Here is a 22,560-nt window from a genome sequence, read left to right as displayed (position 1 = left end):
CTGGTGTAGAATTACCTGGGTCATCTCTATTGCCCTTCTTGAACAAAGGCACAACATTTGGAATTCTCCAGTCCTCTGGTACCAAACCTGTAGACAATGACGACTCAAATATCAAAGCCAAATGCTCTGCTATCTCCTCCCTAGCTTCCCAGAGATTCCTCGGATAAATCCCATCTGGCCCAGTGGACTTGTCTACTTTCACTCCTTCTAGAATTGAAAACACCTGTTTCTAACTAATCTCGATCCTTTCTAGTCTAATATCTTGTACCACATTCTTCTCCTCTACAATATTCTCCTTTTCCCAATGAGAAATGTTCGTTAGCATCTCTCCGATCTCCACAGGGTACACACTCAACTTCCCACTTCTGTCTTTGATTGGATCTATTCCTACCCTAATCATCATTTTATTCCTCACATACCTATAGAAAACTTTAGGGTTCTCCTTTATTCTATTTGCTAAAGACTGCTCGTGTCCTCTCTTTGCTCTTCTTAACTCTCTCTTTAAATCCTTCCTAGCTGATCTGTAACTCCCCATCTCCTCATCTGAATCATCTTGCCTCATCAACACATAAGCCTCCTTCTTCTTCGTAACAAGAGATGCAATTTCTGTAGTAAACCACGGTTCCCTTATCTTATCACTTCCACCCTGCCTGACAGTGACATACCTATCAAGGACATGCAATACCTGTTCCTTAAACCAGCTCCTCATTTTCATTGTCTGCATCCCCTGCATTTTGCTACCCCATTCTATGCATCCTAATTCCTGCCTAATCGCATTATAATTGCTCTTGTCCCATCGATAACTCCTGACCTGTGGCATGTACCTGTCCCTTTCCATCGCTAAACTAAAAGTATCTGAATTATGGTCACTCTCTCCAAAGTGCTCACCTAAAACTAAATCAAACACGTGATCTGGTTCATTACCAAGCACCCGATCCAATGTGGCCTCCCCTCTTGTCGGCCCTTCAACATACTGTGTCAGGAAACCCTCCTGTACACACTGGACAAAAACTGATCCATCCAACGTACTAGAGTTATAGTATTCCCAGTCAATGTTGGGGAAGCTAAAGTTCCCCATAATGACCACCCTAGTACTTTTGCTTTTACCCAGAATAATTTTGCTAATCCTCTCTTCCACTTCCCTGGAACTCTGTGGAGGCCTATAAAAAAAACTCCAAGCAGTGTGACCTCTCCTCTCCTGTTTCTAACCTCAGGCCAGACTACCTCAGTAATAGAGTCCTCATCAAAAGTACTCTCAGCAACCATTATACTATCCTTGACTAACATGACTTGCATGGACCCATCGCAGTGCTTCAAACTCCATGAGGCAGCCATACTGTCTATGACAGACAGATTCAGTCTGGAACCTCCTTTGTCCTTAAGACCTTATACACTGCCTACGCTCCTCCGTTTCCCCTTTGCATGTTCCCTTTCCAACCCACCCCACCTGCATCACTCCACAATTGGAGCTGTCAAGGGCAGAAGTCTGTCAAATAGCCTCCCTAACCTTTTCTATCCTCCTTTAAGATTTTCTTTTTAAAATCATTCTCCTGAATCAATGTTTTGATCATCCATGAAGCACCTTAGGAGATTTGCCATTGTGAAAGATTCCGTACAATACAAGTAGTTGTTATTTTTGCCATACATTAGGAGAAACAGGAATGATGCATTCAAAACAAGAAAGTCACTGATAGGTGCAGTGTATAGGCCACCAAATAATAACATCACATTGGGATGGGCAATAAACAAAAAAATAACTGATGCCTGTAAAAATGGTATGGTTATTATCATGGATGATTTTAATCTACATGTAGATTGGTCAAACCAGCTCAGTCAGGGTAGCTTTGAGGAGTTCATTAGGTGTATCTGTGATATTTTACTTGAACAGTATGAAATGGATCTACAAGGGAGCAAGCTATCCAAGATCTGGCCCTATGCAATGAGACAGGAATAATTAGTGATCTCAGAGTTAGGGATCCTCTCGGAAGAAGTGATCACTGTATAGTTGAATTTAATACATATGGAGAGTGTGAAGATAAAATCTAATACCTGGGTCCTGTGCTTGGACATGGGGAACTACAATAGAATGAGGGAGAACCTGGATAATGTAGAGTGGAAACAAAGATTTTATGGTGGGACAGTTGATGAGCAGTGGAAGATTTTCAAAGACATTTTACAAAGTCCTCAGCAAAGGTATATTCCAGTGAAAGGGAAGGACTGTAAGAAAAGGCATTCTCTGCGATGGGTATCTAAGGAAAGTGATCAAATTGAAAGGCATACAAAGTGGCCAAAACCAGCATGAAACTAGAACTGGGAAAACTTTAACGGTCAACAGAAAGCCACAGAAGAGCTGCAAAGAAATGTAAGATAGAACATGAGAAAAATAAACTAGCACGGACTATAAAGACAGATAGCAAAAGTTTATATAAACAAACATAATGAGAAAAAAGTGGCAAAAGTAAATGTTGGTCCTTTGGAAAAACAGAAGGAGCATTTAGTTATGGCATATCACAGTGGAGGATACTAATATCTTGCCAGTAATTAACAAAGAGACAAATGTAGGTGAGGATTTGGAAACTATCATTATTACAGAACAGCTCGTTTTGGACTGTTGGAGATAATTGAGCTAATAATAGAAAATTCTCCTGGCGCTGACAGAATGTGTCCCAGGGTACTAAAAGAGATGCCAGGAGAAATAGCTATTGCACTGACAGTAATTTTCCAAAATTCACTGGACATTGTGGCAGTCCCAGCAGATTGGAAAGCAGCAAAAGTGACACCACTATTTTAAAAAGGAGGTGGACAAAAAATGGGGAATTATACCCCAGTTAGCTTCTTCTCTGTATTGGGAAAGATGCTTGGGTCTATTATCAAGGACGAAATAGCAGGGATTCGATAGAAATTGTCCCATTGGACAGACACAGCATGGGTTCATGAAGTGCAGGTCATGCTCGACAAATCTTTTGGAATTCTATGAAGACATTTCAAGCAAGGTGGACAACAGGAGCCCAGTGGATACGGTGTACCTGGATTTCCAAAAGGCCTTCAACAAGGTGCTGTGCAAGAGGCTGTTGCATAATATAAGGGTGCATGGCATTGGGGGTAGAGTATTAGCATGGATAGAAGATTGGTTGACTAACAGGAAGCAAAGTGTGGGTTTAAATGCGTATTATTCTGGCTGGCAATCAGTGACTAGTAGTGTGCCTGAGGGATCAGTGTTGGGACTGCAATTATTTAGAATTGATACAGATGATTTGGAGTTGGGGACCACATGTAGGGTGTCAAAGTTTGCATATGACACTAAGATGAGTAGCAGGACAAAGTGTGCAGAGGGCTGTGAAACTCTGCAGAGGAACATAAATACATTGAGTGAGTGTGCAATGGTCGGTCATATGTAATGTCATATTGTTTGGTTGGAGTAACATTAAAAAAGAGATTATTACTTGAATTTTAAAAAGTTGCATTATTTGATATGCAGAGGCACCTGAGTATCCTTCTGCATGAAGGTTGGTCACCAGGTATAACAATCAATTCAGAAGGCAAATGCAATTTTGTCCTTCATTGCTGAAGGGATTGTGCTGAAAAGCAGAGGTTATGTTCCAGCTGTATTGGGTGCTGGTGAGGCCACACCTGGAGTACTGCATGTAGTTTTTATCTCCTTAGTTGAGAAAGGATGTACTTGCACTAGAGGGTGTGCAGAGGAGGTTATCTATGTTGATTCCGGAGTTGAGGGGGTTGGCTTAACAGAGACTGAGTAGATTGGGATTATATTCATTGGAATTCAGATATATATGGAAACATATAAAATAATGAATGAAATGGATAAAATAGAAGTAGAGAGGATGTTTCCACTGGCAGGTGAATCTAGGACAAGAGGGCATCACTTCAAAATTAGAGGCAGCAAATTTAGGACTGAATTGAGAAGGAACTTCTTAACCTCAATGGAATTCATTGCCTAGGGAAGTAGTTGATGCTAGTTCAGTAAACGTTTTTAAAGCTCAGATAGATTTTTTTTAACAAGAAATAATTAATTAAGGAATATGGTGAGAACATGGGTAAATGGTTCTGCGTCCACGAAATGATCAGCCAAGATCTTATTGAATGGCAGAGCAAGCTCAAAGGGCAGGATGGTCTTCTCCTGTTCCTAGTTCAGATGTTATGCATTCCTCCCTCACTCGTGACTTGGAGGTGCTGGTGTTGGATTAGGATGGACAAAATTAAAATTCACAGAACACCAGGTTTATTTGGAAGCACTAGCGTTGCTGCAACTTCATCAGGTGGTTGTGTGTTTTTAACTTTGTCCCTCACTCTTGTAATTTATGAACAGCAACAAAAGCCACGAAGCACTGTGCATGCTCCAGCCAACAATAGTCCCCGGATGATTGATGTCAGCGGCGGACAAATGGAAGGACAGGGGCGGAGCTGGTGGGGCAGTTGGCCCTCCGACCAAGGAGAAAGTGAGGTCTGCAGATGCTGGAGATCAAAGTTGAGAGCACAGCAGGTCAGGCAGCATCCAGGGAACAGGAGATTCGACGATTCGGGCACAGGCCCTTCTTCAGGAATGAGGAATGAGGCCCTCCGACCAATCAGAGTGAACGAGGGGCAGGACTTCATCCGCGGATGTGCGGGCCGAGCCCTGTCGGTAAGGAAAGAAATAAACAGCAGCAACCGGGAGGGAAATGGTGTTGGTATGGGCTGAGAGGTTTTACAAATATTTGGTGCACATCGGAAAATACAATTTGAAACTTACAGTCTCGTTTTTGCAGCAAACGCGAAAATGCCTCATCTAGCGATTGACTCGAGTACGACCATCTTTATTCGGGGCAATGATTCACTGGACACGTGCGGCCGCCAGCTTTATAGGGGGCAAGATTCAGAGGGGTGTATGTGCAGCCCTCCCTGGTAGAGAGTCATAGGGCAGGATTTACACAGCACATTCAAACCCAGAGAAATGGATTTTTTTTTTCTGGATTTGTTTCGTCATTCATTTAAATGATTTGGATGTGAATAGAGGCGGTACAGTTAGTAAGTTTGCAGGTGACACCAAAATTGTTGGTATTGTAGTCAGTGAGGAAGTGAGGACTGCAGATGCTGGGGATCAGAGCTTAAAAGTGTTGCTGGAAAAGCGCAGCAGGTCAGACAGCATCAAAGGAGAAGGAGAATCGACGTTTCGGGCATGCCCAACTCCGCCCCCACGCCGACCTTCGTCCCCGCCCCCAGCTCCAGCCCCACACCAGGTCCTAGCTCCCTGCCCTGCCGTGTTTTCACCATCCCTCCAGAACTACCCCTCTCTGAGGATGAAAGATCAGTCCTCAGCAGAGGCCTCACCTTCATTCCCCTACGCTCTCGGATTAACGAGTTCAACACGCGGCGAGACATCGAACAATTCTTCCACCGCCTTTGCCTCCGTGCCTACTTCTTCAACCAGGATTCTCGCCCACCCTCTGACGACCCCTTCTCCCGCCTTCAACACACCGCATCCACCTGGACACCCCGCGCTGGCCTCTTACCCGCCCTCGATCTCTTCATAGCCAACTGCCACCGCGACATTAACCGCCTCAACTTCTCCACCCCTCTCACTCACTCCAACCTCTCTCCCTCGGAACGTACAGCCCTCCACTCCAACCCCAATCTCACCATCAAACCGGCAGACAAGGGAGGCGCAGTAGTAGTTTGGCGCACTGACCTTTACACCGCTGAGGCTAAACGCCAGCTCGCGGATACCTCCTCCTACTGCCCCCTTGACCATGACCCCACCTCCCACCACCAAACCATCATCTCCCAGACCATCTATAACCTCATCACCTTAGGGGATCTCCCATCCACCGCCTCCAACCTCATAGTCTCACAACCCCGCACTGCCCGTTTCTACCTCCTGCCCAAAATCCACAAACCTGACTGCCCCAGCCGACCCGTTGTCTCAGCCTGCTCTTGCCCCACCGAACTCATCTCTGCATACCTCGAAACGGTCCTGTCCCCCTTAGTCCAAGAACTCCCCACCTACGGTCGGGACACCACCCACGCCCTCCACCTCCTCCATGATTTTTCGCTTCTCCGGTCCCAACACCTTATCTTCACCATGGACATCTAGTCCTTGTACACCTCCATCCCCCATCACGAAGGACTGAAAGCCCTCCGCTTCTTCCTTTCCCGCCGTACCAACCAGTACTCTTCCACTGACACCCTCCTTCGACTGACTGAACTGGTCCTCAGCCTGAACAACTTCTCTTTCCAATCCTCCCACTTCCTCCAAATCAAAGGAGTAGCCATGGGCCCCAGCTATGCCTGCCTCTTCGTAGGATATGTGGAACAATCCATCTTCCGCAGCTACACTGGCACCACCCCCCACCTTTTCCTCCACTACATCGATGATTGTATCGGCGCTACCTCGTGCTACCACGAGGAGGTTGAACAGTTCATCCACTTTACCAACACCTTCCACCTGGACCTTTCCATTTCTATCTCGGGCGACCGAATCAACACAGACATTTACTATAAACTGACCGACTCCCACAGCTACCTAGATTACACCTCCTCCCACCCTGCCCCCTGTAAAAATGCCATCCCATATTCACAATTCCTTCGTCTCGCCACATCTGCTCCCAGGAGGACCAGTTCCAAAACCGTACAACCCAGATGGCCTCCTTCAAAGACCGCAATTCCCCCCCAGACGTGATCGACGATGCCCTCCTCCACTTCCCGCTCCTCCGCCCTTGAGCCCCGCCCCTCCAACCGCCACCAGGACAGAACCCCACTGGTCCTCACCTACCACCCCACCAACGTGTCATCCGCCGTCATTTCCACCACCTCCAAATGGACCCCACCACCAGGGATATATTTCCCTCCCCTCCCCTATTAGCATTCCGAAAAGACCACTCCCTCCGTAACTCTCTCGTCAGGTCCACACCCCCCACCAACCCAACCTCCACTCCCGGCACCTTCCCCTGCAACCGCAAGAAATGCAAAACTTGCGCCCACACCTCGCCCCTTACTTCCCTCCAAGGCCCCAAGGGACACTTCCATATCTGCCACAAATTCACCTGCACCTCCACACACATCATTTATTGCATCCGCTGCACCCGATGTGGCCTCCTCTATATTGGGGAGACAGGCCGCCTACTTGCGGAATGTTTCAGAGAACACCTCTGGGACACCCGAACCAACCAGCCCAACCACCCCGTGGCTCAACACTTCAACTCCCCCTCCCACTCCACCAAGGACATGCAGGTCCTTGGACTCCTCCATCGCCAGACCATAGCAACACGACGGTTGGAGGAAGAGCGCCTCATCTTCCACCTAGGAACCCTCCAACCACAAGGGATGAACTCCGATTTCTCCAGTTTCCTCATTTCCCCTCCCCCCACCTTGTCTCAGTCAAATCCCTCGAACTCAGCACCGTCTTCCTAACCTGCAATCTTCTTCCTGACCTCTCCGCCCCCACCCCACTCTGGCCTAACACCCTCACCTTGATCTCCTTCCACCCATCGCATCTCCAACTCCCCTCCCCCAAGTCCCTCCTCCCTACCTTTTATCTTAGCCTGCTGGACACACTTTCCTCATTCCTGAAGAAGGGCTTATGCCCGAAACGTCGATTCTCCTATTCCTTGGATGCTGCCTGACCTGCGCTTTTCCAGCAACACATTTTCAGCTTTCAAGGATGTTGCCATGGTTAGAGGATTTGTGTTGCAGGGAGAGGCATATTAGGCTAGGGCCATTTTCCCTGGAGTGTCATAGGCTGAGGTGTGATGTTGAAGAGGTTTATATAATCGTGAGGGGCATGGATAGCTTAAATAGACAAGGTGTTTAACCTGAGGTGGTGGAGCCCCGAACTAGAGGATATAGGTTTAGGGTGTGAGGGGAAAATTCAACAGGAGCTTAAAGGGCAACAAAAATTGTAACATTTCAAAGGCATTTGAATAGGAAGGGTTCAGAGGGATGTCGGCCAAGTACTGGCAAATGGGAATAGATTAGGTTAGAATATCAGGTTGGCAGAGACTGGTTGGATTGAAGAGTCTGTTTTTGTGCTAGACATCTCTGACTGTGGGATCATAAAAGTGAACACTGCTCTGATTCACCTGTGAGCTCCTTGGTGTCCACTTGTTCGTTATCTAGCTTCCTCAGTCTGAGTGTATTTTTGCTCTGTTTAGTATTTTACTATTACCTTCACAGACCTTTCTGTAAATGAATTATCCACTGCTGCCCAGCTCCTGACCATATTACAGAGGAAGTAGTACTGGATGTCTTAAATTGTAGCAAGGTGGATAAATCCCTGGGACCTGTTAAGGTGTATCCCAGACATTTGTGGAAAGCTAGGAAAGTGATGGCAGTGTCCCTCTCTGAGATATTGATATTGTCATTGGTGACAGGTGAGGTGCTGGAAGACATGTGCCATTATATTAAAAAGGTGGTAAGGAAAGGCCAGGGAACAAGAGAACAGTGAGCCTGAAGTCAGTGGCAGGCAAGTTGTTGGAAGGGATTCTGAGGGACAGGATTTACATGTATTTGGAAAACTGAGGAATGATTAGTTAACATGGCTTTGTATGTGGGAAATTCTCTCTGTCTAACTTGATTGAGTTTTTTTGAAGATGTGGCAAAGATGATTGATAAAGGCAGACTGTGGATGTTGTCTATATGGACACTGAACGATGTTCCACAAAGCAGACTGGTTAGCAAGGTTAGATAGCATGAAGTGTTGGGAGAACTAGCCATTTGGATACAAAACTGCCTTGAAGGTAGGAGACAGAGGGTGGTGGAGGATTGCTTTGCGGACTGGAGGCCTGTGAGCAGCAGTGTGCTGCAGGAATGGATATTGGGCCCTTAAATAAATTACTTGGAAGTGAATATATGAGGTATGGTCAGGAGGTTTACAGAAGACACCAAAATTGGAGGTGTAATGGACAGTGAAGAAGGTTAGTTCAGAATACAACAGGATCTTGACCAGATGGGCCATTGGGGTGAGGAATGGCAGACGGAGTTCAATTTAGATAAATGTGAGCTGTTGTATTTTGGAAAGGCAAATCAGGGCAGGACTTATACACTTAATGGTAAAGTCCTTGGGAATATTGCTGAACATAGAGACCATGGAGTGCAGGTTCATAGTTCCTTGAAAGTAAAGTTGCAGGTAGGCAGACTAGTGAAGATGGTGTTTGGTAGGCTTATATTTATTGGTCAATGCATTGAGTACAGAAATTGTGGCTGGACAGGATATTGATTAAGCCATTTCGGGAATTCTGTTTTAAGTTCGAAATTCCCTGTTCTGGAAAGGGTATTGTGAATCTTGAAAGAGTTCAGACAAGATTTACAAAGACTTTGCTAGGGTTGGAGGATTTGGGCTACAGGGTGAGGCTGAATAGGCCAGGGTTAATTTCCCTGAAGAGTCAAAGACTGAGAGGTGACTTCATGGAGATTTATTAAATCATGAGGAGCATAGATAAGGTGAATAGCTAGGGTCTTTTCCCCCCAGTTCGGTGGGTTCAAAACAAGATCGCATGGACTTAAGTTGAGAGGGCAAAGATTTAAAACTGATCTAAGGGGCAAAGTTTTCAAATTGTGTGTGATGCATGTGTGGAATGAGCTGCCAGATGAAGTAGTGGAGGCTGATACAATTACAACATTTGAAAGGCATCCGATTGGGTACATGAGTAGGAAGAGTTTCGAATGATATAGACCAATAGCTGGCAAATGGGGCTCCATTTGTTGAGGATTCCTAGTTGGCATGGACAAATTGGACCAAAGGTCTGTTTCTGTGCTGTACATCTCTATGACACTAATAAATGAAAATAAGATGTGTTCCTCTTTTGTGGAGAGCTAGCAGAAGCACAGATTATTGTCCTTGGAGCTGAGAAGGTTAAGCAGTGATTTTGACCAGGTGCAATTTGTTTCGAGGATATTTAATTTGCAGAGAGAGGGGAATTGTTAACAATGTCTCAATTTTAGTAACTATTTTCAGGTAATTGGCAAATAATATGTGAATATGTGAACATTATTTTATTCAGTAAGTTCTGAACATCTGGAACAGTCTGAATGGCAGCTGGACACAGACTCAGCAGTTATTCATAAACAGATTTGGAATTTTACTTTTTAAGGGAAGATTTGGGAGGCTATGGGCAAATGGGAAGGGAATTGGGACCAATTTGCAGCATCTCCAGAGCGAGAGGGTACAGCCCCAATGGGCTGAATAGCCCCAGGCTCTGTGATACTGCCCCATTGACTGTGAATGTTGAAGCTCATCCAAGGGCAGAGAGAGGGAGAATCCCATCACTCACCTCACAATGGGCCCCGATGATTGATGTCAGCGCAGGCCAATAGGGGGCAGAGGGCAGTACTGGAGGACCAGGTCGTACCAGTTTGTCCTCCAACCAATCGGAGTGAATGAGGGCATCCTCAAGGCTGGAACTAAAGAAAGGCACATATCGCAGAGATTTAAGAAACTGGAGGACATGAGATAGGGAGCGTTCTGTGGCTGGTGAGGAATTATATAAATCAGGAAGAGTTGTGAGGCTGGATGAGGTGACAACGATCGGGAGAGTTGAGGATGAAGGAATTTAGAGTTAGTGAGGATTAGAGTCATAATGTTATACAGCAAGGAAACAGGCCCTGTGGTCCAACCAGTCCATGCCGACCATAATTCCAAACTGAACTAATTGTACCTGCCTCCGCTTGGTCCACATCCATCCAAATATTTCCTATTTATGTACTTATCTGAATGTCTTTTAAATATTGTAATTGTATTCACAGCTACCACTTCCTCTGGAAGTTCATTCCATGCGTGCAATTTTTTTTAAAAACCGTAATGTCTTTTCTCAAATCTTTCTCATTTCTTCTCAAAATGAATGCACCCGAGTTTTGAATCCCCCTCTCCCCCAGCTATTCACCTTATCTACACTCTTTCTGATTTTATAAACCTCTAATAAGATCACCCCTCAACCTCGTGCACGCCAGTGAAACAATTCCCAGTCTATCCAGCCTCTCCTTAGAACACAATCCCTCCATTCATGGCAACATGCTGGTAAATCTCTTCTGAACCTGCTCCAATTTAATAATATCCTTCCTAATAACAGCACAACCAGAACCGGACAGAAGAGGCCTCCCCAACGTCCTGTATTTCCTCAACATAACGTCCCAACTCCTGTACTCAAAGGTCTGAACAATGAAGGTAAGTGTGCTAAGCACCTTCTTAACCACCCTGTCTACATGTAACACAAACTTCAAAGACGTGAAGCCCTCGGTCTCTTTGTTCCCATATCACTACTCAAGGCCCTACTTTTATTGAGTATAAGTCCTACCCTCGTTTGTTTTGTCAGGATGTTATATTTTGCATTTATTCCAATCCAAAAATTTTTTGAGTATAAAGGCAGTAGGAGTATAATTAAGAGGGAAATCAGGAGGCAAAAAAGGGACGTGAGTTAGCTTTGGCGAATAGGGTTAAGGAGAATCCAAAGGGCTTTTGTAAATACATGAGGAACAAAAGGCTAACTAGGGAGAAAATAGAGATCCTCAAAGATCAACAAGGCAGCCATTGTGTGGAGCTGCAGGCGATGGGCGAGATAGGAAACCAGTTTTTTGCATTAGTGTTTACTGTGAAGAAGTACATGGGAGATATAGAATGTGGGGAAATAAATGGTGACATCTTGAAAAATGTCCATATTACATAGGAGGAGGAGGTGCTCAATGAGTGGCTAAGGAGCTGGTGCAGGGGAAAAGGATTCACGTTTTTTGAATCGTTGTGATCTCCTCTGGAGTAGAGTTGACCTGCATAAGAAGGATGGATTGTACCTGAATTGGAAGGTGTCGAATATCTAGGCAGGGAGACTTGCTAGTAATACTCTGGAGGCATTAAACCAGTGAGAGAGTGGGTGTAAACCCAAGAAGATAGTGAGGAAAGAGATATGTCTGAGGCTGGTACTGTTCAGAAGTCAAATAGTCAAGGCAGGCAAGGGCAAGGCACAGAATGAAGTCTGACTGAGCAGTTACACTGCATTTACTTCAATAGAAGAGGCCTGACAGGGAAGGCAGATGAGTTCAGGGTATGGTTTTGAACATGGCACTGGGATATTATAGCAATTACAGAGACATCATTCGGGGATGGATAGGACTGGCAGCTTAATGTTCCAGGGTATAGATGCTATAGGAAGAATAGAAAGGGGGACAAGAGAGGAGAGGGAGTGGCATTTTTGATTCGGGATAGCATTATGTTTTTGCTTAGGGAAGATATTCCTGGGAGTACGCCCAGTGAAGTTATTTAGGTGGAACTGGGAAATATGAAAGGGATGATCACCTTATTGGGGTTTTCTGCATGGATTTCGTCCGGGTGCTCTGGTTTCCTCCCACAGTCCAAAGATGTGCAGGTTGGGTGGATTGTCCAGGTTGAATTGCCCACAGTGTTCAGGGATGTGCAGGTTGGGTGGATTGTCCAGGCTGAATTGCCCATAATGTTCAGGGATGTGTAGGTTGGCTGGCCCTGGGAAATGCAATGTTACAGGTTAGGAGGCTCTCCAGGTCAGTATCAATGTGATGGGCTGAATGACCTGCTTCCACACTGTTGGGAGTCTCTGATAATTCTACTAGTTTTAAAATAGTTACAGAAAATAATATACCAGATCTAAAAGTTAAGGTTCTGAATTGGACAAAGGCCAATTTTGATGGCACAAGGCAAGAACTTTCATCTGGCCCCTCAAGCCTGCTCTACCATTCAATAAGACCAGGGCTGATCTTTTCATGGCCTCAGCTCCACTTTCCTGCTCTCTCACCATAACCCTTAATTCCTTTCCTGTTCACAAATCTACCTTTTGCCTTAAAGGCGTTCAAGTTGATAATGTCAAATGCTGCACTCGGCAGGGAATTCCACAGATTCACAACCCTTTAGCTGAAGAAGCTCCTCCTGAACTCAGTCCTAAATCTGCTCCCCCTTATTTTGAGGTAATGCTCTGTAGTTTGACCTGCCCCCAGTGGAAATAGCCTCTCTGCTTCTGTTGTATCTACTCCCTTCATAATTTTATTGTTTCCTATCCAACCTCCCATTCTTCTAAATTACAATGACTATAGAACCAGTTTTCTCAATCTCTCCACATACACCAACCCTCAACTCCTGACTCAAACTAGTGAACCTCCTCTGTACTTCCTCCAGTGCCAGTACATCCTTCCTGAAGTAAGGAGACCAAACCTGTGCACAGTACTCCAGGTGTAGCCTCCCCAGCACCCTGTACAGCTGCAGCATAACCATCCCTCTAGCAAGGAAGGACAATATTCCCTTCACTGCCTTAATTACCTGCTGCACCTGCAAACCAACTTCCTGTGATTCATGCAGAAGGACACCCAGCTCCCTCTGTACAGCAGCATGGTGCACGTTTCCACCATTTCATCATCCAGTTTGCTGTTAGTCCGACCAAAATGGATAACCTCACATATCCCAACATTGAACTCCATCTGCCAGATCCTTACCCACTCATGTAACTGATCTGTATCCCTGTGCAGACTGACAGTGGCCTCTGCAGACATTGCTCTACCTCATCTTTATATCAAATGTGAACTCTGACACCGTACACTTGGTCCTCAACTCCAAAACATTTGTGTAAATTGCAAACAGTTGTAGTGCCAACACTAATCCAAACACCCGTTTATCCCCATTCTTTATTTTTTGTTGGTTAACCGATCCTGTATCAATGATAATTACCCATAATGCCATTCATCTTTACCGTATTCAGCAGCCTTTTATGTGGCAACTTATCGAATGCATTCTGGAAATCCAGGTACACCACATCCACCGAGTCCGCCTTTTGCAACACACTCGTCGTATCCTCAAATAATTCCAGTAAATGCGTTAAACGTGACCTGCCTTTCATGAATCCATGCTTTGTCTCCTCAATGAGACAATTTCTACCCAGATATCTCACCACTACTTCCTTCAGAGGTTCAAGCATTTTCTCCACTACAGGAGTTAAGCTAACGGGTCCTTTTTGAAAAATAGTGGCACCACATTTGCAGCTTCCAGTCTGTCGAAACCATCCCAGAATCCAACAAATTTTAGTGAATTATCACGAGGTCTATTTGTTATCCCCCCCCCCCCCCCCCATCTCTTTTAGTCCCTGGGATGCATTCCATCAGAGCCAGGAGACCCATCTACCTTTAGGCTGTTATCTTTCCCAACGTTACCTCTTTGCTGAGAATGATTGCTCCTGTATCCTCATCTGTCATTGCCTTCATAGGCCTGCGACAATGAGAGTATATAGACAGTATGTTCCTGTTAAGGCCAAGGCTGTAGGTGTAAAGAATGCTGCCTGACGAAAGAAATTGTGGGCCTGGTCAAGAAAATGAAGGAGGCATATGGCAGGTACAGAGAGTTGTGTTTGTGTGAATCCCTAGAGGAGTATAGGGGCAGTAGGAGTATACTCTAGGTAAACCAGGAGGGAAAAAAGGGGCCATGAGATAGCTTTAGGAAATAGGTTTAAGGAGAATCCAAAGTGATTGTACAAATACACTAAGGACAAACGAGTAACCAGGCAGAGAATAGGTACCCGCAAAAATCATCAAGGCTGTCTGTGGAACCGCAGGAGGTGAGAACGATTCTATATGAGCGGAGAGGTTTTACAAACAAAATGTGCACATCGGAAAACACAAATTTGACCGTCCCAGTCTTGTGTTTTCAGTAAACTGGGAGTTGCCTCAGTGTGGCTGCAGGCATGAGTGCGCGCCGCCATCTTTATTCGGGGCAAGAATTCACTGGACACATGCGGAGCCGCCAGCTTTGTAGGGGGCAAGGTGCAGCCTTTCTCTGGTACAGAGTCATGGGGCAGGATTTACACAGAGCACATTCAAACTCAGAGAAATGGATGTTTATTTCTGCATTTGTTTCAACATTCATTTAAATGATTTGGTATCGTAAATGAGTTTGCAGGTCATACAAAATTTGAGGTATTGTAGATAATGAAGAAGGTTACCTCAGATTGATCAGATGGGGTTTAATTTAGATAAATGTGAGGTGCTGCATTTTGGAAAAGCAAATCAGGGCAGGACTGAATGGCAAGGCCCTGGAGACGTTTGCGGAACAAAGAGACCTTGGACTGCAGGTTCATAGTCCTTGCAAGTCAAGTTGCAGGCAGATAGGATGATGAAGAAGGTGTTCAGCATATTTTCCTTTATTGGTTCGAGCATTGAGTATAGGATGTGGGAGGTCATGTTGCTGTACAGGACATTCGTTAGGCCACTTTTGGAATAGTGTGTGCTATTCTGGCCTGCCTCCTATGAGAAGGGTGCTGTGAAACTTGAAAGGATTCAAAAAAGACTTACAAGGATGTTGTTAGGGTTGGAGGATTTGAGCTGTAGGGTGAGGCATAAAAGGCTGGGGCTGTTTTCCCTGGAGTGCCATAGGCTGAGTGGTGATGTTATGGAGGTTTATACAATCATGAGGGTCATGAATTGAGTAAATGAACAAGGTGTTTTCCCTGGAATGGTGGTGTCCAGATGTAGAGGGCATTGCTTTAGGGTGAACAGATAAAATTTCAAAGGGGCCTAAAGGGCAACTCTTTCATACAGTGGGTGGAATGAGCTGCCAGAGGAAGTGGTGGAGGCTAGTACAATTAAAACGTGTTAAAGGCATCTAAATAGACACATGATATGATTAGGAAGCGTTTACAGGGATATGGGCCAGTGCTGGCAAATGGGAATAGACTAGGTTCGGACACCTGTTTGGCAAGGGTGAGTTAGACTGAAGGGTCTGTGTCGGTGCTCTACATCTCTAACTGTGGGATCATAACAGCTTACACTGTTCTGCTTCATCTCTGGGCTCCCTCATGACCACTTTGTCAATATCTAGCTTCCTCAATCTCGAACAATGGGTGTATTTTTGGTCTGTTTGGTATTTTACTATTATTTTTACAGACATTTTTGTAAGTTAATTTTTCACTGCCGCCCAGCCCCTGACCATGTGCTGCTTATCAATATTTTCTGGAAAATCTTTAACAGTCAAGAACTCCTTTTTCCAATAAGCAAGTGTATCTTCCTTCCATTTCTGATTATCTCATTCTGCACCATTTTCATTCCCTGTAATCCGTTTTGCACTCCTTGAAACATCAACTGTGTTTCTCCTTCCACAGATACCAGTGATTTATGCCAAAGCCCTGTTGCCTGTGGAGAGGGTGATAGAACATAGAACATAGAAGAATACAGCGCAGTACAGGCCCTTCGGCCCTCGATGTTGCGCCAATCCAAGCCCAACTAACCTACACTAGCCCATTATCCTCCATATGCCTATCCAATGCCCACTTAAATGCCCATAATGAGGGAGAGTCCACCACTGCTACTGGCAGGACATTCCATGAACTCACGACTCACTGAGTAAAGAACCTACCCCTAACATCTGTCCTATACCTACCACCCCTTAATTTAAAGCTATGCCCCCTTGTAATAGCTGACTCCATACGTGGAAAAAGATTCTCACTGTCGACCCTATCTAAACCCCTAATCATCTTATACATCTCTATCAAGTCACCCCTAAACCTTCTTTTCTCCAATGAAAACAACCCCAAGTGCCTCAGCCTTTCCTCATACGATCTTTCTACCATACCAGGCAACATCCTGGTAAACCTCCTCTGCACCCGTTCCAGTGCCTCCACATCCTTCCTATAGTATGGCGACCAAAACTGCACACAATACTCCAGATGTGGCCGCACCAGAGTCTTATACAACTGCAACATGACCTCAGTACTCCGGAACTCAATTCCTCTACCAATAAAAGCCAGTACGCCATATGCCTTCTTCACCGCACTATTTACCTGGGTGGCAACTTTCAAAGATTTGTGTACATGGACACCAAGATCCCTCTGTTCATCCACACTACCAAGTATCTGACCGTTAGCCCAGTACCCCATCTTTTTATTACTCTTACCAAAGTGAATCACCTCATACTTAGCTACATTGAACTCCATTTGCCACCTTTCTGCCCAGTTCTGCAGCTTATCTATATCCCGCTGTAACCTGCCACATCGTTCCTCACTGTCTACAACTCCTCCGACTTTCGTATCATCCGCAAACTTGCTCACCCAACCTTCTAGCCCCTCCTCCAGGTCATTTATAAAAATGACAAACAGCAATGGTCCCAAAACAGATCCTTGCGGAACACCGCTAGTGACGGCACTCCAAGATGAACCTTTGCCATCAACTACTACCCTCTGTCTTCTTCCAGCCAGCCAACTCCTAATCCAAACCTCCAACTCACCCTCAATGCCATACCTCCGTATGTTTTGCAGTAGTCTACCATGGGGAACCTTATCAAATGCCTTACTAAAATCCATATACACCACATCTACTGCTTTCCCCTCGTCCACCTCCTTAGTCACCTTCTCAAAGAATTCAATAAGGTTTGTGAGGCACGACCTGCCCTTCACAAAACCATGCTGACTATCCTTGATCACATTATTCCTATCCAGATGTTCATAAATCCTATCCCTTACAATTCTCTCTAAGAGTTTGCCCACAACAGAAGTGAGACTCACCGGCCTATAGTTACTAGGGTTATCCCTACTCCCCTTCTTGAACAAGAGAACCACATTTGCTAGCCTCCAATCTTCTGGCACTACTCTTGTAGACAACGAGGACATAAAAATCAAGGCCAATGGCTCTGCAATCTCCTCCCTTGCTTCCCAGAGAATCCTAGGAAAAATGCCATCAGGCCCAGGGGACTTATCTATTTTCACCCTTTCCAGAATTTCCAACACCTCTTCTCTACATACTTCAAAGCCATCCATTCTACTTAATTGTGACTCAGTACTCACATTGACAACAATGTCCTGTTCCTGAGTGAATACTGACGAAAAGTATTCATTCAGTGTCTCCCCAATCTCTTCAGCCTCCACACGGAACTTCCCACTACTATCCTTGACTGGACCTATTCCTACCCTAGTCATTCTTTTATTCCTGACATACCTATAGAAAGCCTTAGGGTTTTCCCTAATCCTACCAACTAAGGACCTTTCATGTCCCCTCCTTGCTGCTCTTAGCTCTCTCTTCAGGTCCTTCCTGGCTACCTTATAACTCTCAATTGCCCCAATTGAACCTTCACGCCTCATCTTTACATAGGCTGCCCTCTTCCATTTAACAAGGGATTCCAATTCCTTATTAAACCACGGCTCCCTCACACGACCCTTTCCTCCCTGCCTGACGGGCACATACTTATCAAGGACACTCAATAGTTGCTCCTTGAACAAGCTCCACATATCAATTACACCCTTGCCTTGAAGCTTACTTTTCCAGGCCACACATCCTAAGTCATGCCTCACAGCATCATAATTTCCCTGCCCCCATCTATAACTCTTGCCCTGTAGTGCACACTTATCCCTCTCCATCACTAGAGTAAATGTCACCGAATTGTGGTCACTGTCCCCAAAGTGCTCACCTACCTCTAATTCTAACACCTGGCCTGGTTCATTACCCAGAACCAAATCCAGTATGGTCTCACCTCTTGTTGGCCTATCTACATATTGTGTCAGGAAACTCTCCTGCACACATTGGACAAACACTGACCCATCTAACGAACTTGAGCTATAGCTTTCCCAATCAATATCAGGAAAGTTAAAGTCCCTAACAACCACCCTATTACTTTCACTCTTCTCTTGAATCATCCTCGCAATCCTTTCTTCTACGTTTCTAGGACTATTAGGAGGCTTGTAAAATACTCCTAACAGGGTGAGCTCACCCTTCCAATTCCGAACCTCAGCCCAAACTACCTCAGATGGCGAGTCTTCATCCATCATCCTTTCCACAGCTGTAATACTATCTTTGACAAGCAATGCCACACCTCCCCCTCTTTTACCCCCCACCTCTGACCCTACTAAAACATTTAAACCCTTGAACCTGCAACAGCCAATTCTGTCCCTGTTCTACCCATGTCTCCGTAATAGCCACAACATCGAAGTCCCAGGTACCAACCCACACTGCAAGTTCACCTACCTTATTTCGTATACTTCTTGCATTGAAGTATACACACTTCAAACCACTTTCCTGTTTACAGGCACCCTCCTTTGAAATTGATGCCATGTTCCTAACCTCCCTACACTCCAGGTCCTGCACCCTAAAGCTACAGTCTGGGTTCCCATGCCCCTGCAGAGTTAGTTTAAACCCCCCCCCCCCCCCCCCCAAGAGCACTAGCAAACCTCCCACCAAGGATACTGGTGCCCCTCAGGTTCAGGTGTAGACCATCCTGTTTATAGAGGTCCCACCTTCCCCAGAAAGAACCCGAGTTATCCAAATACCGGAATCCCTCCCTCCTGCACCATCCCTGTAGCCACGCATTTAACTGTTCTCTCTCCCTATTCCTCGACTCTCTATCACGTGGCACGGGTAACAAACCAGAGACAACAACTCTGTTCGTTCTAACTCTGAGCTTACAACCTAGCTCCCTGAAAGCCAGCCTAACATCCTCAGCGCTCCTCCTAACTATGTCATTGGTGCCAATGTGGACCACGACTTCGGGCTGCTCCCCCTCCCCCTTAAGGATGTTTGACTTTCTTGTACAGCTGCAGTTTATGTGGTGAAGGTGCTCCCACAATGTGGTTGGTTCAGAGACATTACAGAGTATTCATTACAGCAACAGTAAAGATCTGATGATAATGTCCAAATCAACAACAGTTTGAATTTTTATTATCATGCTTATAATTCCACAAAAATATTATTGAGAATTTTAAACATAAGGGCAGAGATGGTGATATTAGGTCAGGTGACCAAAAGCATTGCCAAATAAGCAGGTTTTGAGGAATGTCTTAAAGGAGGAAAGCAGACCTGAGGTTTTGGCTGCGAATTTCAGACCTTGTTGTTTTCGCAACTGGAAAAGCAGCCACACAGATGAAGTAATGAATTAACAGATCATTAGGAGTCTCGAACAGAATGGGTTGTCGAGGTCTCAAAGGTTGTGATGCAGCGAGCTAGGGATGATCACAATCAGGAATTAAATCAAGGGTAAGAATTTTAAATTGAGGGATGTGGGCTGGATGCTGGCAAGTGAGACTAGATTGAGTTGGGATATCTGGTCGTCATGGACGGGTTGGATTGAAGGGTCTGTTTCCATGCTGTACATCTCTGTGGCTCTATGTTGTTGATTATGAATAGGAGCCTTTTGATGGATCAACAAGTTTTGGTACGAGGGAGTACTTGGGCAGCAGAGATTTAGTTTTTCTTGAGATTCAGGGAGGTTGAATGTGGGAAGCTGGTCAGGAGTATGTTTGGATAATGAAGTCTGGAGATAACACAAGATGGATGGAAGTGTATAAGCTGAGACAAGGGTGGAATCAGCTAGAATTAGTGGTCTTGGAGTGGGACTGGGCTGTCACCCTCACCTCGCCTCTGGGATTCACCTGGTTGTCAGGTTATGAATCGGGGTGGTAACACAATCGGGAGCTGAGTGGCCCTGGTGGAGCCTAAAATGAGTGTCGCTCAGCTGGCTGTTGCTGAGCAGCTGCTGTTTGATAGCCCTGTTGATGACATCTTCCATCACTTTACTGCTGATCGAGTGTGGACTGATAGAGGGAAATTGCCTGGGTTGGATTGCCCTGTGTTTTTATGTTGAACATCCCTGGGCAATGTTTCACATTGTCGGTAGATGCCAGTGCTGGAGCGGTACGTGACTTGTCAAGTTCTGGAGCACAAGCTATCAGTGTTATTGCCAGAATGTTGGCAGAGCCCAGAGCCTTTGCACTACTTAACCATTTCTTGATGTTATTCAAACTCAACTGAACTGGCTTAAAACTCACATCTGTGATGTTAGAAACCACTGGAGAAGGCTAAGATGGATCATCCCACTTTGCACTTCTGGCTGAAGATTGCTGCAAATGCTGTCGTCTTATCTGGTGCATGGGTGTGTGAGGGTCCTCCGTCAGTAAGGGTGGGGATATCTGTGATGCTTCCTGCAGTGAGTTGTTTAATTGTCCATCACCATTCACAACTAGGTGTGGCAGAACTGCAGAGTTCCGATCTGTTCCATTGGTTGTAGGATCACTTAGCTCTGTTGCTTGCTGCTGATGCTGTTTGATATGCATGTAGTTCTGTTTGATAGCTTCACCAGGTTGGCGCTTCATTTTTAAGTCTGCCTGGTGCTGCTCATGGCATGCCCTCCTTTACTGTCCATTGTGATGGGTGAGAGCAGAATTTACAAACCCATGAGATTACAGATTGTGCTGGAGTACAGTTCTGCTGCTGTTGATGTCCCACAGTGCCTCAGAGATACCCAGTTTGAGATCTGACATCTCTTCGAAGTGTGTCCCATTTAGAACGGTGATAGTGCCACTCACCACAATGGAGGTTTTTCTCAACTTTAAGGCAAAACTTTGTCTCCAAAAGGAATGTGTGATGGTCGCTCGTACTGATATTGTCATGGACAGATGTATCTGCAGCTGGTCAATTCATAACAATGAGATCAAGTATGTTTTACACTCTTGGTTCCCTCACCACCCGCTGCAGACTCAATTGAGCAGCTATGTCCTTCAGGACCTGGCGAGCTCAGTCAGTAATTCTGTTGCAGAGCTAGTCTCGATTGTGGACATTGAAATCCTGTACCCAGAGTACATTTGACATCATTTTATTGCAGGCAGCTGGAAGCTCGGGGTCTGTTTTTGCAGCAGGACGTAGATCATCTGTCACCATTTCCGCCACCTCCACTGAGATGCTGCCAGACACAGGTTCCTGTCCCCTCCATTAACAGCTATGCACCCCCCCCCCCCCAACCCCCCTGCCAGATCGTAATCCACTCCTTTGTCTTTCCAAATGTTCTGATCTCTCTTTGGGTTCTGTCCCTGCCTATTATTTACTCTTTAACCCCTATCTCCTGCAGTACAAAGATCTGCAGGTTAGTTGAATTGGCCAAGCTAAATTTCCCCTAATGTTCAGGGATGTGTAGGTTAGGTGCATTAGTCAGGAGAAATATACAGTAATAGGGTAGGGGAATGGGTCTGGGTGGGATACCCTTCGGAGGGACGCTGTGGAACTTTTGGGCCGAATGGCCTGTTTCAACACTGTCAGGATTCTAATTTTCCCAGCTCCCATCGGTTCTGAGAAAGGGCCACTGGACAGATTTCTGTTCCCAGATGCTGCCAGACCTGCTGAGCTTTCCCAGCACCTTCTGCTTGTTGTTCCTGATTGACACCACCCATACACCTTCCGGGTTTGATTCAGACAGGGGGAGGATCACACCACTGACCTCACAATGGGGTCCAGCTGATTGGTGGAAGCTTTGGACCAATAGGAAAAGGTGGTGGGACTGGTGGACGAAGTGGAACCAGCTGGTCATCCAAACAATGGGAGTGAATGAGGGGCGTGGCCAGTGGGATGACACGTCACCAGTAACTCTGCCTGTGCAGTGCCACGTGACTCGGACTTTGGTGAATGTGGGAGACGCAAACAGGGAAGGGGAGAGTGGCCTCGGAGACAGGGAGATAATGAGTCACTTTAGACTGGGAAGTTTTAATTACACTCTGCGGTTCGCAAGTCTGAATTAGAAACTCTTAGTCCCGCGTTTGCAGCAGATGGGAAAATGGCTGCGGCCCTCAGGCGGTGATAGGTCCTGGGATATGGCCGCCA

At 45.7% G+C, this 22,560-nt stretch overlaps 1 long non-coding RNA gene across 3 annotated transcripts in view; it reads left to right on the top strand.

Annotated features, from left to right (window-relative positions):
* The first annotated feature begins 4,572 nt into the window (after window positions 1-4,572).
* The window catches only part of LOC148141173 (uncharacterized), a 37,976-nt gene continuing 19,988 nt past the window's right edge, over window positions 4,573-22,560 (top strand). The window contains exons 1-2 of one of the 3 annotated variants that reach the window (XR_015752801.1): window positions 4,582-4,642; window positions 11,061-11,155. This is a non-coding gene — a long non-coding RNA (uncharacterized LOC148141173). Of the gene's footprint in view, window positions 4,689-11,060; window positions 11,156-22,560 lie in introns of all 3 variants that reach the window. The other 2 variants (XR_015752802.1, XR_015752800.1) reach the window with 2 other exon arrangements.

The sequence above is a fragment of the Chiloscyllium plagiosum genome, unplaced genomic scaffold (genome assembly GCF_037043375.1).
Source record: "Chiloscyllium plagiosum isolate Xiang-an unplaced genomic scaffold, Cpla_swu_hap1 HiC_scaffold_34, whole genome shotgun sequence".
Taxonomy (NCBI): Eukaryota; Metazoa; Chordata; class Chondrichthyes; order Orectolobiformes; family Hemiscylliidae; genus Chiloscyllium; species Chiloscyllium plagiosum.
Note: the sequence above shows the minus strand (reverse complement) of the source record. Positions and strands in the feature narration are given on the sequence as shown.